Source organism: Mastomys coucha, unplaced genomic scaffold (genome assembly GCF_008632895.1).
Source record: "Mastomys coucha isolate ucsf_1 unplaced genomic scaffold, UCSF_Mcou_1 pScaffold22, whole genome shotgun sequence".
NCBI classification, from domain to species: Eukaryota; Metazoa; Chordata; class Mammalia; order Rodentia; family Muridae; genus Mastomys; species Mastomys coucha.
In genome coordinates, this window is record NW_022196905.1 from 17,029,705 (window position 1) to 17,045,530 (window position 15,826).

A 15,826-nucleotide genomic window follows, 5' to 3' on the forward strand; every position below is an offset into this window, starting at 1 on the left:
AACAATACTTTATAATAAAAGAATGGCTGAGACAATCACCATCCTTGCCCTCAAGCTTTACTACAGAGCAATAGCGATGAAAACTGCATGGTATTGGTACAGAGACACACACATTGATCAATGGAATAGAACTACAGACCCAGAAATAAAACCACACACTTACAGGCACTTGATCTTTGACAAAAAAGCCAAACATATACAATGGAAAAAAGAAAGCATCTTCAATAAATGGCACTAGTCAAACTGGCTATCTGTATATAGAAAAATGAAAATACACCCCTATTTGTCACTTGTACAAAGATCAAGCCCAAGTGGATCAAGGACCTCAGCATAAAACCTGATACACTGAATCTAATAGAAGAGAAAGTGGGAAAGAACCTTGAATTCATTTTCTAAACAGAGTTCCAATGGCTCATACTATAAGGCCAAGAATTGATAAATGGGACCTCATGAAACTGAAAAAGTTCTGTAAGGCAAAAGACATGGTCAATAAGGGAAAGCAGCAACCTACAGATTGAGAAAAAATCTGAACTAACCCCACATCCAATAGAGGGCTAATATCCAAAATATATAAAGGACTCAAGAAGCTAGCCTCCAAAAACTAAACAACCCAATCAAAAAATGAGGTATAGAAGTAAACTGAGAATTCACAACAGACGAATTTCAAATGGCTGAGAAATACCTAAAGAAAAGTTCAAAGTCCTTAGTGATCAGAGAAATGCAAATCAAAACGACCCTGAGATTCTACCTTACACCAATCAGAATGGCTAAGATCAAAACCTCAGGTGACAGCACATGTTGGCAAGGATGTGAAGAAAGAGAAACACTCCTCCATTGCTGGTGAGATTACAAACTGGTACACCACTCTGGAAATCAATCTGGAGATTCTTCAGAAAATTGGAAACAGATTACCTGAAGACCCAGCAATTCCACTCTAGGGAATATACCCAAAAGATGCCCCACCATGCCAAAGGGGCACATGTTCCACTATGTTCATAGCGGCCTTATTTGTGATAGCCAGAAACAACCCTGATATCCCAAGACAGAAGAATGGATTCAGAAAATGAGGTTCATTTACACAATGGAATACTACTCAGCTATTAAGAATGAGGACATCCTGAGTTTTGCAGGCAAATGTATGGAACTAGAAAATATCATCCTGAGTGAGGCAACTCAGACACAAAATAACATGCATGATATGTACTCACTAATAAGTGGATATTAGCCAAAAATAGAAGTCACCGAATACCCAAGATAAAACCCACAGAACTCATAAAGGTCAACAAACTCAAGGGCCCAACTGAGGATGACTCAGTTCCACTTGGGAGAGGGAAGAAAGCAGACACAAGTGGGAAGGGAAGGGGGGACCTAGGAGGGAAAGTGGACAGGGTAGGGAGTGGAGGGGATAGTGGAGTCTGACCTGATATTGAATGAGGGAAAAGGAAAATCCCTGAGGGCTATCAGAAAGAATGGAAACATGCAACCTCGGGAGGTTGGAGGTTGGGGGAACTCTCCAAAGTGTACCAATGATCTGGGAGTTGAGAGACTCTAAGGACTCAAAGAGAGAGAAGGACCTTAGATTAAATGCCCTACATTGAGGAGAAGGAACTTGTAGGGCCCACATCCAACAGAACGACAAGGCATCAAGCAAGGGATGGGGTTGCCATCCTATAGTCAAAACTCTAACCCACAATTGCTCCTGTCTGGAAGAACTGCAGGGATGGAAACAGAGAGGAGCCTGAAGAAAAGAAGTCCAGCGACAGGCCCAAAGTGTGATACAGCTCAAGGGGAGGCCCCAAGACCTGACACTATTACTGAGGCTATGGAGTGCTTACAAAAAGGGACCTAACATTACTGCCCTCCAAAAGACTCAACAAGCAGCTGAGTCAGATGCAGATATTTGCACTCAACCAATGGACTTAAGGTGCTGACTCCTGTTGTTGAATTAGGGAAAGCTGGGAGAAGTTGAGGAGGAAGAAGACCCTGTAGGAGGCCCAGCAGTCTCAGTTAACTTGGACCCCTGAGATTTCTCAGATACTGGAACACCAACCAGGCAGCATATACCAGCTAATATGAGGCCCCCAAAACATGTACAGTAGAGGACTGCTAGGTCTGGGTTTAATCAGAGAAGATGCGAGTTTAGAGGTCTGGAGATGTGGAGTTGGGGGGTGAGGACGTCCTCATGGAGACAGGGATGTATGGGATGTGGAACAGTCGGTGTGTGGGGTGGACCGGGAGAGGAGTAAAATCTGGAGTTTAAAATAAATAAATAAATAAATAAATAAATAAATAAATAAATAAATAAATATTTCCCCCAAATGTGAATTTCAGTTGCTGTGGGCTGTTAGAAAAATGTGATATTTCTGTTAACTCAATTTTTATGTCCTTTCTAAAATCCCATAGATTTTTAAAATCAGATTCTTTTTCAGTACTAGAAGCAATCCTTTTGTGAATGAAACAAGCATGAACACTTAGCGAAAGAAAAAAAAATACAGCTTTAAGTTTTATTACCCACTTTCCTGAGCTTCTATCCACAGCACATGCTCCTGTGGTGAGCCTGTGATCCTCCCTCCTGGGTAGAGCTTGCTGACCTTGCATCCAAGGTTCTGACTTCCTCTTTTCTGCAGGTAGTTGCTATATTCAAAATTGCTCATGCTGCTGCCATTCACCTCCAAACCCACAGGCTGGATTAGAGACACTCCAAGACAGCCTGATCTGTGGGCAACCTCCTCCAGAGGCCAGGCTTGCTGTGCTCACAGAAAAGGAGAACTCTCTTCTTTTAGCTAGGTTCCCACAGCAAAGTGCATAATAATTTCATCGTGAAGAGGAAGGTGGGTTGGAATATAGCCATTTAAGAAACAAGGAAAACAGCAGCCATATTTAAAACACTCTTAGCCTTTTCAATATATACCAAGGTCTTGAGCTCTAATCTGCTACAAAAAGGAAAGGGGCCTTCTCCCCTCTTCTGCTGTTTGTATTAGCACCAACCCCTCCAGCACAACTCTAGCATAAAGAGAACCATACCCTATCACAGCAGCTCAGTTCAAGTTCAACTTTAGCCATAGGCAAAGGCCTCTAGTTCCTTGGATTAACCTCTCCAAATTTAGACTTTTCCCTAAGATGTTCCTGACTACCTAGTGGTCTGTAAAGAGAGGCATTGATATGCGAAAGGTAAGAAGTCAATTTTTTTTCATACGAAACCATCTGTACTACTGCCTAGCTTATAATTTGCTAGTTTATGACTATATATAAAACTGGTAATAATAACTGCATATTGTCTCACAGGATATGGTGATATATCCTCTTATTTACCTTTAAGAATTAACTCATTTTTAAATGTTAATATTTGATAGTTCCATATTAATAGGTTTTATCTTCTTTTTCATTCTTCACTTTTAAAAAATTCACTATTTTAGAAATATGAGTTTTGCATGTGTGAGTCCCTGTTAATGGAGAACATTTCAGCTTTAAAAGCTGAAAGGTTTTGAATTTCACAAAGCTGTGAAACTGCCCACATCCGAAGATCCTTCTGCTTACCTTCCAATTAACGTGTGGTCGTTTGCCAAGAGACACTTGATAATTAGTATCTCATTAAAGCTTTAATTTGCATTTCTCAAATTATGCATGTGATAGCTGTTATTTTTGTATTTAACAGGACATTTATGATTTTTGTAAGCTATTGTTTATGCTCCTAGTCTATTGTGCTGAACTCTTTGCTTCTTATTGTCCATAATCTCATTACTTGAGAAACTTAGAAATTTAGCTCAAAATAAATATTCAAAGGCTTTATAATTCATTATTTTAAATTTTAAAGTGTAACTGACCAAATATTTGAATCAATTGCTTTATATTTCCACAAGATAAATTAGTTTGTTTTTGACATTTGTGTCCTGAGGAAAAAAATCACATTTTTCCCTTTGGATAATTTAAGTGATTTCATATTTTCAATGTGAGAATGTTTTCTTATATAGTATAGTTGCCAATTCCTGGCAAACATTCCTGGCAAAGGCGAAGATTCTGTAAATCTCCCGTACTTTTAACCTCTACAAATTTCTAGAACTTTTAATTAATTCCTTTAATCTCTTTCACCTGCTAAACCTTTGCTTATGCAAAGGCCTCAATGCATTCCTTGAAATTTGATGGTCTTGAGTAGCTGAATTCCCCTTTCCTTGACTTCTTTTGTATCTTTTCTTTTATCACTAGCTAATCATGAAAAGCAGTGAGGTTGGGTGACAATAAACAGTTGTCACCTGCAGTAGCATAAAAGCAAAACGAACTTTCTCCCAGGCCTGTGCTTGCTAGCAAGGTTTGGGACATGGCATACATTTTTCAAAAAGAAATTGGTTTGCAAACTTAAATGGGTTTTGTTCTTGTATTCCTTCGTGAAGCATTACAAATATTCTTTGTCTCTAGCACTAATAATATTGTTTTCATATCATTTGAATATACATATTCTACAATATATATATAAAATACATAATCTATACCGAAGAGATGGACATTTAGCTTATGACACGTAATACTTAAGGGTCAACAAGAAAGTTTTCCAAATTAGAATCATAATAAATAGACTAACATGAGACTTTAAGCATAGTTAGGCTAAAATGGGATTCTAAATTTAGATGTGCTTATATTTACAAATTTATCTTTCCATTAATAATTTTTAAAGTGTAAATATAGATTTTACTTCTCCATATTTAAGAAAATCCTTCTTTTCTCCTACTATTTGGAGTATGTTTTTTTTTCCTTTGATTGTTTTGTTTTCAGCTCTAGCTCAGGTTTCCATTAGCTCTTGGAGGACTGTGCTGATTAAACAATGTAGGCTAATACTATATTTAGTTTTTGTCAGTGTTCATATCTAGATCTTACTTAGATTCCAGTGACATTGCAGCCTTGCTCTGCCTGTCAAACCATGCTTTCTCCTTGTATATAAAGGAGAATAAAAACAATCCTCTCCGCCCAGCAAAATCGAGCAAAGCCTGAGAAACCAGCACTATCTTTGATGTTGGCTCAGCTGTGAAGGACTACTGGTCCTACATACCCTTCCTCTAATTCCACTCTCTACTTTTTTTAGAAGATATTTCAAAAGTAATGTTTTAGAGTTTTTATTTTTCTAGAAAACTAACCATTTCTAATTTTTTAAAGCTACATTTCCATCTGAAAGCAATTAATAGTTACACATTTTTCTTCATCCATCTCTTTATATTCAGTGTGCCTTCTGAACCAGCGTGTTTCTCTTTCCTCCTTCTATCCCTCTATTACTTCTCTCTCATTTCCTATGTTGTATTGCATTCTGTCTTGAATTCTTACTCCTATTTTTTCTTTCTTACATTCAACAAGCAAAGCAAAAAATATGACCTGAAAATGAAAGTTGGATAATATCTTTTTTTTCCTACTACCTGGAGTATAGAATTTAAGCATTTTTGAGGGATAAAGTTCTGTACATGAGCCAGGAATTGCCTAATTCAGAGGTCTGTATACATTTTCTGCCATACTGTTGTTCAATGAACTGTCCCCATCCACTCCCATTGCTCCTTCTCACGTACACTTGATCACCTTTCTTTTTGATTTATACCATGTTTCCAAGTTACCCTCACTGATGTACCACCATTGATGGAGCCTACCATGGTCATCAGCACATCCATGATTGTACCACCAACTCATTTCACTCTATCACAGCACCTCGTTCTCCTTACTGTGTTATTTTCAGCCTCTTACAGTCAACTTATATCTGCATTCTCTTAGGTCCTAATCCCATTTCAACTACATAATAGGCAATCTTTGTTACTATTTAGCCAGCTAATAGCAATTGAAACTTTAAATCTAGAATTATTGGCATCATTAAAAAAGAAATGTCTAACTGAACCCCTGATACTAATTTTAGTAGTTTCCAAAGGAACTAAGTGAATCTTGTTAAGAAATTTATTTTAGCCCTTGTCTAAAGTAAAAGCAAACATATAACAAAGCAAATAAGAATTTCCCTTATACAGCAAAAAAGGAGAGGAGCACTGCTAGAGGTACATGTTTAAGATCAACATGGATTGTTCAAGCAAAGCTTTACATAATTTTTCCCCCAAGTTTTAGTCTTGATGGTAGTAGTAACGAATTGAAACATATATTGTTAGAAGCAGATACTTACAGACATGGTTCTCTTTAATTATTGCCTATAGCGTCTCTATTTCAAAACATAAAACTTCCATTTTCTTTGACCTCCTAGATGAAATGAAGATGAATTGATGATTTTTAAAGCATGTGTGAATTTAATCATTTTATATATGAATACAAAAAGTTAATCATATTTTATATGAATTCATCTTAAAATATATGAAGGCAAAAGGACTGAATTGTGTGGCAATGGGATGGTTACAATCAAAATTTTTCCAGGTACTGAATATCCGGAAGGTTTGAGTAGACTTTCCACATGTAAATCATATGTGATATATGTGATATGTATATACACACATTTACACACACACACACACACACACACATACACACACACATACACACACACACATACACACACACACACACATACACACACACACATACACACACACACACATACACACACACACACATACACACACACACACACACACACACACACACACACACACATACACAGAGCGAGTCTTGCTCTGAAAACAACTGTCAGGTTCACAGATTTAGTACAGCTGTTTATTTTCTAATTTGACCCAAATACAGAGAAATTTTCTGCTCCAAAAGGTAGTTGGAATGGAATTGGAATGTTCTTGGCACATAAACTCAGCTTGAGTAAAGAACTCTCCAGGGCATTATAGTGGAAAACATATTTTCAATTATACATCTTTTAGGCATTATAATAACACTAACAATGAAGTTACTGTTAATACCATTTGTTATTTTCATAAACTGAATATTTGATATTTCTTGATATAGGTATTTGTCAAATATAGGCACCTTATTGCATTTGTGGATTAATTAATTATAATATTAGTATGACATAAGAATATTGGTATCCCCAGCAGTTGTATAAACTCTGTTTGTTGTTTTCTGTTTAGTTACCATGGGGCTTCTGAATGATCTCTCCCAGGCTCACTTTGATTACTTTAAATAAGCACACTTATTATTACACTACGCTTACAACCAAGTTTAATTAGGGAACAGACTCCTAAACTGAGAATGTGCTAATATTTATCTGTCTTTACTTCCATAACTTACAGTATAACAACTCTTTGGAGGGCACGTGTCTTATATAAGGTCCTATATGTAGAATGGAGAATAAAGTGTGCTATGTGTTGTTTATATGTTATGTGTAAGGCTAGTTCATATTGTCTAAGGGAGTTGAACATCATGAATTTGAATATCTTCGGTAGGTCCTGAGACCAATTCCTGACAAATGCTGAAGAAATGTTCTCTTTTTTTCTCTTCTCGTTCTCTGAATAATATTCGAACACACACACACACACACACACACGCACACACACGCACGCACACATATACGTATATGTGTATATATATGAAATATATATGTATATGAAGTCTTCTGCTGCTATTACACACATGTATACACAAAAAAAAATTGAATGAAAAGCCAGATTAAATAAGTTTTTTGATTCACTGACCATTAGTATGGGAAAGGTACTAATGTATCAGAAAAAGGTTTTCCAATGGAATAAACATCACCAACAAAGTCTAATTGTCCAAGTAAAACCTTGTGAGCACCACAAACTGGGCAGTAGAATTGATGTGTTTATGTAAGCAGGTATTTTATGGATACTTTGTCATGTTGAACCTGTGGTTCTTAATCTTGACCGTGCAGTAAATCTACCTTTGAGGTTTTATAAGTACTATTGTGTATTTGTCTGGTTAGTGGATTTTTTATATCAGTGCCTTACCTTTGAAGTCTATCTAACAGTAAAAAATCTCCCACATACTTTTTCCTCCAAGGTGAATTTCACGTGACATAAATGTTAAGAGTAATATAATGGGCTGAAGAGGTGGCTCAGCAGTTCAGAGAACTGACTGCTCTTCCAGAGGTCCTAAGTTCAATTCCCAGCAACCACATGATGGATCACAACCATCTGTAATAGTATCCGATGCCCTCTGGTATGTCTGAAGACAGCTACAATGTACTCATCATTTATACATATACATATATATATATGTATATATATATATTTAAACATATATTTGTATATATGTATGTATGTATATATATATACATGGATATATAATAAAATCTTTTTTAAAAAGAGTAATATTCAGGATGGATGACAAAAAATAGTTAACAGTGTTAATGGTTGTTGCTCCAGACATGTAGTTTCTGTCTTCAAAGTTTGCTCCTGGAATCCTGGACCTGTACTTTTGCTAACAGTGTCAAAATTATTATTGCCTAAAAGATACATATGATAAATGAAGAAATGTGGCTTGTCTTCTTTTATGATTGATATAAAAATAATTACATTTATTATAATTGCACAGAACACAACTGATTCACATTTATCTTCAAATGGAAAGAAAAAACATATATACTCTACAAATGTTTATAACATGGGATAAAAGACTCTTGATAAAGCAGTTATTCAAGATGCTCAGGGATTTTCTGTAATTGATAAGCACTATAATTTATTAGTTAATGGAATTCACTCTACAAATGAACCAGAGGCAAAGTCTATAAGGAGTGGATAGAAAGATTACCCCAGTTTTGGCTTTAGCAAATGTGGTTTATTTTCCTTACTTTATTTTTTTATTAGATATTTTATTTATTTATATTTCAAATGATACCACCTTTCCAAGTTTCCCTAAAAAAAAAAAAAAAAAAAAAAAAAAAAAACACTGTTCCCTTCCCCATCTCCCTGCTCACCAACCCACTCTCTCCAACTTCCTGGCCCTGGAATTCCCCTACACTGTGGCATAGAACCTTCACAGGACAAAGGGCCTCTCGTCCAGCTGATGACCAACTAAGCCATACTCTGCTACACATATTCTGCTGGAGCCAATAGTCCCACCATGTGTACCCTTTGGTTGGTGGTTTAGTCCCTGGAAGTTCTGAGGGTACTAGTTAGTTCATACTGTTCATCCTAAGGGACAGCAAGCCCTTCAGCTCCTGGGTCCTTTCTCTAGCTCCTTCACTGGGGACCCTTTGCTCAGTACAATGGATGGCTGTGAGCCTCTACTGTATTAGTCGGGTACTGGAGGATCCTCTCAAAAGACAGCTATAACAGGCTTCTGTCAGCGAGCACTTGTTAGCATTCACAATATTGTCTGGGTTTGATGATTGAATATGGGAAGAATTCCCAAGTGGAGCAGTCTCTGGATTGTCCTTCCTTCAGTATCTGTTCCATAGTTAGTCTCTGCAACTCCTTCCATGGGTATTTTGTTCCCCCTTCTAAGAAGGAACAAAGTATCAACACTTTGATCTTCCTTCTTCTTGAGTTTCTTGTGGTATGTGGATTATACTTTGGGTATTCCGAAATTCTGGGCTAATATCCATTTTTCAGAGAGTGCATAACATGTGTGTTCTTTTGTGATTGGGTTGCCTCACTCAGGATGATATTCTCCAGGTCCATCTGTTTCTCTAAGAATTTCATAAATTCGTTGTTTTTAATAGCTGAGTAGTACTGCATTTTGTAAATGTACCACATTTTATGAATCCATTCCTCTGTTGAGGAACACCTGTGTTGTTTCCAGTTTTTGGCTATTATAAATAAGGCTGCTAATGAACATCGTGAAGCATGTGTCCTTATTATATGTTGGAGCATGTTCTGGGTATATGCACAGGAGTGGTTCCTCAGGTACTGCTATGTCCAATTTTCTGAGGAGATATCAAACTGATTTCCAGAGTGGATATACTAGCTTGCAATCCCAGCAGCAATGAAGGAGTGTTCCTCTTTCTCCACAACCTTACCAGCACCTGAGATTTTGATCTTAGCCATTCTGACTTTGTGAGGTTGGAATCTCAGGGTTATTTTGATTTGCATTTCCCTGATGACTAAGGATATTGAACATTTTTTTAGGTGCTTCTCTGCCATTCTGGATATTTCAGTTGAGAATTCTTTGTCTAGCTCTGTACCCCATTTTTAAAATAGGGTTATTTGATCCTCTGGAGTCTATGTTGTTGAGTTATTTGTATATATTGGATATAAGACCTTTATCAGATATAGGATTGGTAAAGATCTTTTCCCAATCTGTTGTTTGCTATTTTGTCCTATTGACAGTGTCCTTAGCCTTACAGAAGCTTTGTAATTTTATGAGGTCCTATTTGTCCATACTTGATCTTAGACCATAAGCTATTGGTGTTCTCTTCAGGAAATTTTCTCCTGTACCCATGTGCTCGAGGTTCTTCCGCACTTTCTTTTCTATTAGATTCAGTGTATCTGGTTTTATGTGGAGGACCTTGATCCACTTGGACTTGAACTTTGTACAAGGATTAATAGGAATGGATCGATTTGCATTCTTCTACATGCTAACTGCCGGTTGAGCCAGCACCATTTGTTGAAAATGCTGTCTTTTTTCCACTGGGTTGTTTTAGTTCTGTTTTCAAAGATCAAATGACTATAGGTGCGTGGGTTCATTTCTGGGTGTTCAATTCTGTTCCATTGATCCACCTGCCTGTCACTGTACCAATACCATGTAACTTTTAACACAATTGCTCTGTAGTACAGCTTAAGGTCAGGAATGGTTATTCCACCAGAGGTTCTTTTATTGTTGAGAATAGTTTTCCTTATCCTTGGTTTTTTCTTATTCCAGATGAATTTGCAAATTGCTCTTTCTAATTGCTCTTTCTGTGAAGAATTGAGTTGGAATTTTGATGGGGATTGAGCAAGATGGCCATTTTTACTATATTAATCCTGTCAGTTCATGAGCATGGGAGATCTTTCCACCTTCTGAGGTCTTCTTTGATTTCCTTATTCAGACACTTGAAATTCTTGTCATACAGATCTTTTACTTGCTTAGTTACAGTCACACCAATGCATTTTATATTACTTATGACTATTGTGAAGGCTGTTGTTCACAAATTTATTTCTCAGCCTGTTTCTCCTTTGTGTAGAGGAAGGTCACTGTTTTGCTTGAGTTAATTTTACATTCAGCTACTTTGCTGAAGTTGTTTATTGGGTTTAGGAGTTCTCTGGTAAAATTTTTGGGGTCACTTAAGTATACTATCATCAGCAAATAGTGATAATTTGATGTCTTCCTTTCCAATTTGTCTCCTTTTGATCACCTTTTGTTGTCTAATTGCTCTGGCTAGAACTTCAAGTACAATATTGAATAGGTAGGAGAGAGTGGGCAGCCTTGTCTAGTCCCTGATTTTAGTGGGATTGCTTCAATTTTCTCTCCATTTAGTTTGAGGTTGGCTATTGGTTTGCTGTATATTGCTTTTACTACGTTTAGGTATGTGCTTTAAATTCCTGATCTTTCCAAGACTTTTATCATGAAGGGATATTGGATTTTGTCAAATGCTTTCTCAGCATATTTTTTTTCCTTTCATTTTGTTTATATAGTGAATTACATAGATGGGTTTCTGTATTTTAAACCATCCCTGAATCACTGGGATGAAGCCTACTTGATCATGATATATGATTGTTTTGAAGTAGTCTTGGATTCAGTTTGCAAGAATTTTATTGAGTATTTTTGCATCGATATTCATAAGGAAAATTGGTCTGAATTTTCATTTTTGTTAGGTCTTTGTGTGCTTTAGGTATAAGAATAATTGTGGCTTCATAGAACAAATTGGGTAGAGTACATTTTGTTTCATTTTTTGTGGAATAGTTTGAGGAATATTGGTATTAGTTCTTCTTTGAAGGTCTGATAAAACTCTGTACTAAATCCATCTGGCACTGGGCATTTTATGGTTGGGAGACTTTTAATGACTGTTTCTATTTCATTAGCAGATATGGAACTGTTTAGATCATTTATCTGATCTTGATTTAAATTTGGTACCTGTTATATGTCTAGAAAATTGTCCATTTCATCCAGGTTTTCCAGTTTTGTTGAGTATAGGCTTTTGTAGCAGGATCTCATAATTTTTTGGATTTCCACAGTTTCTCTTGTTATCTCTCCCTTTTCATTTCTGATCTTGTTAATTAGGATACTGTCTCTGTGCTCTCTAGTCTAGCTAAGGGTTTATTTATTTTGTGGATTTTCTCAAAGAACCAGCTCCTGGGTTGGTTGATTCTTTGTATAGTTCTTTTTGTTCCATACGGTTGATTTCAGCCCTGAGTTTGATTATTTCCTGCTGACTCCTCTTGGGTGAATTTGCTTCTTTTTGTTCTAGAGCTTTCAGATGTACTGTCAAATTGCTGGTGTGTGCTCTCTCCAGTTTCTTTTTGGAAGTACTTAGAGCTATGAGTTTTCCTCCTAGGACTGCTTTCATTGTGTCCCATAAGTTTGGGTATGTTGTAGTTTTCTTTTTATTGAACTCTAGAAAGTCTTTAATTTCTTTCTTTATTTCTTCCTTGACCAAGTTATCATTGAGTAGACTGTTGTTAAGCTTCCATGTGTATGTGGGCTTTCTATTGTTTATGCTGTTATTGAGGAGCAGCCTTAGTCCATGGAGATCTGAAAGTATGCAAGGAATTACTTCAATCTTCTTCTATCTGTAGAAGCTTGTTTTGTCACCAATGATATGGTCAGTTTTGGAGAAGGTATCATGAGGTGCTGAGAAGAAGGTATATCCTTTTGTTTTAGGATAACAAGTTCTATAGATATCTGTTAAATCCATCTGTTGCATAACTTCTGTTACTCTCACTGTGTCTTTGTTTAGTTTCTGTTTCCATCATCTATCCATTGCAGAGAGTGGGGTATTGAAGTCTCCCACTACTATTGTATGAGGTACAATGTGTTCTTTGAGCTTTAGTAAAGTTTCTTTTATGAATGTAGATGCTCTTGCATTTGGAGTATGGCAGTTTAGAATTGAGAGTTCATCTTGGTAAATCTTACCTTTGATGGGTATGCAGTGTCCCTCCTTATGTTTGTTTTTGAACACTTTAGGTTGAAAGCTGATTTTATTCAATATTAGATTGCCTACTCCAGCTTGTTTTTTAGGACTATTTGTGTGGAAAATTGCTTTTCAGCCTTTTATTCTGAGGTAGTGTCTGTCTTTGTCACTGAGGTGGGTTTCTTGTATGCAACAAAATGTTGGGTCCTGTTTACATACCCAGTCTGATGGCCTATGTCTTTTTATTGGAGAATTGAGTCCATTGATATTAATAGATATTAAGGGAAAGTGATTGTGATTTCCTGTAATTTTTGTTGTTAAAGTTGGAATTCTGTCCATGTGGCTATCTTCTTTATTTTTGTTAGAAGATTATTTTATTGCTTTTTCTAGGATGTAGTTTCTCTCCTTGTGTTGGAGTTTTCTATTTATTATCATTTGAAGGGCTGGATTTGTGGAAAGATATTGTATAAATTTGATTTTGTCATGAAATACTTTGGTTTCTCCATCTATGGTAATTGAGAGTTTTGCTGGGTATAGTAGCCTGGGTTGGCATTTGTGTTCTCTTAGGATCTGTATGACATCAGCCCAGGATCTTCTGGCTTTCATAGTCTCTGGAGAGAAGTCTGGTGTAATTCTGATAGGTCTGCCTTTATATGTTACTTGATCTTTTTCCCTCACTGCCTTTAATATTCTTTTTGTTTGTTTGTTTGTTTGTTTGTTTTGTTTTGTGCATTTGGTGTTTTGACTATTATATGGCAGGAGGAATTTCTTTTCTGGCCCAAACTATTTGGAGTTCTGTAGGCTTCTTGTATGTTCATGGGCATCTCTCTACTTTTTTATGTTAGGGAAGTTTTCTTCTATAATTTTTTTGAAGATATTTACTGGCCCTTTAAGTTGGAAGTCTTTACTCTCTTCTGTATCTATTATCCTTATGTTTGGTCTTCTCATTGTGTCCTGAATTTCCTGGATGTTTTGGGTTAGGAGCTTTTTGCATTTTGCATCTTCTTTCTCTCTTCTTTCTTTCTTTCTTTCTTTCTTTCTTTTTTTCTTTCTTCCTTTTTTTTTCCTACAACACCCAGTACTACCAGGTAGTCTCCCATCCAAGTACTAACCAGGCCCGACTCTGCTTAGCTTCTGAGATCAGATGAGATTGGGTGTGTTCAGAGTGGTATGGCTGTAGACACATTTTCTTTGACTGTTATGTCAAAGTTTTCTATGGTATCTTCTGCACCTGAGATTCTCTTTTCTATCTCTTGTATTCTCTTGGTAATGCTTGCTTCTATGGCTTCTTTCCTTGGTTTTCTATCTCCAGAATTGTCTCTCTTTGTGATTTCTTAATTGTTTCTACTTCCATTTTTAGGTTGGATAATTTTGTTTAATTTCTACACCTGTTTGGTTGTGTTTCCCTGTAATTCTTTAAGGGATTTTTGTGTTTCCTCTTTAAGGGCTTATACTTGTTTATCTGTGTTCTCCTGTATTTCTTTAAGGGAGTTATTTATGTCCTTCTTAAATTCTTCTATCTTCATCATGAGATATGATTTTAGATCTAAATCTTGCTTTTCTGGAGTGCTTGGGTATCCAGGACTTGCCATGGTGGGAGAACTAGGTTCTGATAATATCAAGTAGTCTTGGTTTCTGTTGATAAGATTCTTAAATTTGACTTTCACCACCTGTTAACCTCTGGTGATAGATATTCTTGCTGTCTCTGGCTGGAACTTGTTCCTCCTGTAGGTCTGTAAGCCTGTGTCAGCACTCCTGGGAGATCATTTCTCCCCAGTAAGATCTGTGCACAGAGGGCTGTGGATCAGCCATCCCTCCTAGGTGTAGATAGATAAATGAAGGACCCTGTCCCAGCTGCTCTGCAGTTTCTGTGGCCTGTGCCTCACAGCTGGTCCAGCATTAGAAAGTCACCAGAGAGAAAATGGCAATCATGCCTGAGTTCTGGTGTCAGAGCACTCCCTAGAGACAAGCTCTCTGCTTGTGGGAAAGGTGCACACAGCAAATGTCTTACTTAATTTACTTTATAAAAATATTAGATCTATGGTAAATAATGAATTGATATGCTCTTCTGAGGGAAACAGTAGTTTTCCCATTCCAGTATGAGGACTAAGCAAGTTCTGTTCTTACATTTATAAACACACACACACACACACACACACACACACACACACACACACATACACACACACACACACGCACACAAACAATTTTTAAAAAGAGGAAAAGAGGCCATTAATTTGAGAGAAAAGAATGATGTTGACTTATGGAAAAGTTTGGAGGGGAGAAAGGAAAACAATAATGATATAATTGTATTTTAATCTTAAGAATCACATATTAAAAATTATATCTATGTGTCTATGAAATTCCAGTCCTCAAAATGTCTTTTGCTTAATTGTTTTTGTTTCATTGAAACTGTAAGTTTGTGGTTTTGTTGTGTTATGTTGTTGAATCAAGAGAAAAAACAAATCCATGAATGCAGTGGGTTAGTTGGTCCCTGTTAATAAAAGGAAGCAGATGCAGTGGTCCAGCTGGAACACGGGGGTCCAGCTGGAACATGGGGGTCCAGCTGGAACACGGGGACGGCTCTTATGCTGCCTTTGGAGCTGCGTATGCAGTGTTCAAAGAGCAGGGCAGCTTTCTGATTGATATTAAGGCATGCCTCTGTTCTTGCTCAGTTCTAATTTTCTATTAAAAATTTTTTTCTCAAGACATTGGCAGAAAGAAAATGATTTCTTTGTTCTCCAAAACCATAGTTGATATAAAGTGTCTGTGTTTTTTGTTTTTACCATTTGAATCAAACTTTGCAAAATTTAGCAATTTTGGATTCTGTATTCTGATGTTCTAATGATAACTGCTCCTTTCAGGTAAGTTACTTCCACATTAAATTCTTTTTTTTTTTTTTTT

General features: G+C 36.6%; 1 pseudogene; it reads right to left on the bottom strand.

Annotated features, from left to right (window-relative positions):
* Window positions 1-13,985: 13,985 nt before the first annotated feature.
* On the bottom strand, window positions 13,986-14,104 carry LOC116071736 (annotated as a pseudogene).
* Between the last annotated feature and the right edge of the window lie 1,722 nt (window positions 14,105-15,826).